At 57.8% G+C, this 616-nt stretch overlaps 1 long non-coding RNA gene across 1 annotated transcript; it reads right to left on the reverse strand.

The window, feature by feature from the left end:
* Positions 1–11: 11 nt before the first annotated feature.
* Positions 12–602, reverse strand: LOC104915690. The gene is made up of 3 exons (XR_796433.2): positions 515–602; positions 318–419; positions 12–136 (listed from the first exon to the last, which is right to left on the reverse strand). It is a non-coding gene; the product is annotated as an uncharacterized LOC104915690 (long non-coding RNA).
* Positions 603–616: the final 14 nt, after the last annotated feature.

Raw genomic sequence — 616 nt, forward strand, 5'->3', positions numbered from 1 at the left:
ACAGCCCTTACCTGTGCTGCCCAAAGAACTGCGTGACACATTCCCCATCCGTGGCACAGGGCAGATGAAAGCTGCGTTCACAGCCTGTCTCTGCGCAGTAGATGGAGGCCCCCTTCTCTCCACAAACAAAGCAGTGCTGGAAAGAGAAGAGCAGCCCCCATTAGCAGCAGGCTCAGGGCCTCTGAGGCCAACGCCATGCCTCTAGGCAGGGCACAGAATGCAGGCACTGCTGGGTCGTGGAAAGACTGCCACTGCTTCCTTAGGGTCCAGGCTGAGCTGGTGCTGGCGCAAACATCCCCGTTCCTTCAGATCCTCACCTTCTGCTCTGCCTCCTCGATTGCGCATCTGATGGCATCAAGGGGGAACTTCAGAACCGCCCTCTGTCCGGCAGTGTGTTCGTAAAGGCCGTCGGCAAAAAACTGTAGAAGAGAAAAGAGTAGGGTGTCACGAGGACAGGATGGAAAAGAGGGAGCGTCCCTGGCTGGAAGGCGGAAGGAGCCCTGAGGGAACTCACCAAGCAAAACTTGTGGACGCAAATCCCGCTCTCGCCAAATGTGGGCCCGCAGGTGTCCGGGTGAACATCTGCTCGGCGACACAGCGTGCATACTGAAGAGGA

The sequence above is a fragment of the Meleagris gallopavo genome, unplaced genomic scaffold (genome assembly GCF_000146605.3).
Source record: "Meleagris gallopavo isolate NT-WF06-2002-E0010 breed Aviagen turkey brand Nicholas breeding stock unplaced genomic scaffold, Turkey_5.1 ChrUn_random_7180001844139, whole genome shotgun sequence".
Taxonomy (NCBI): domain Eukaryota; kingdom Metazoa; phylum Chordata; class Aves; order Galliformes; family Phasianidae; genus Meleagris; species Meleagris gallopavo.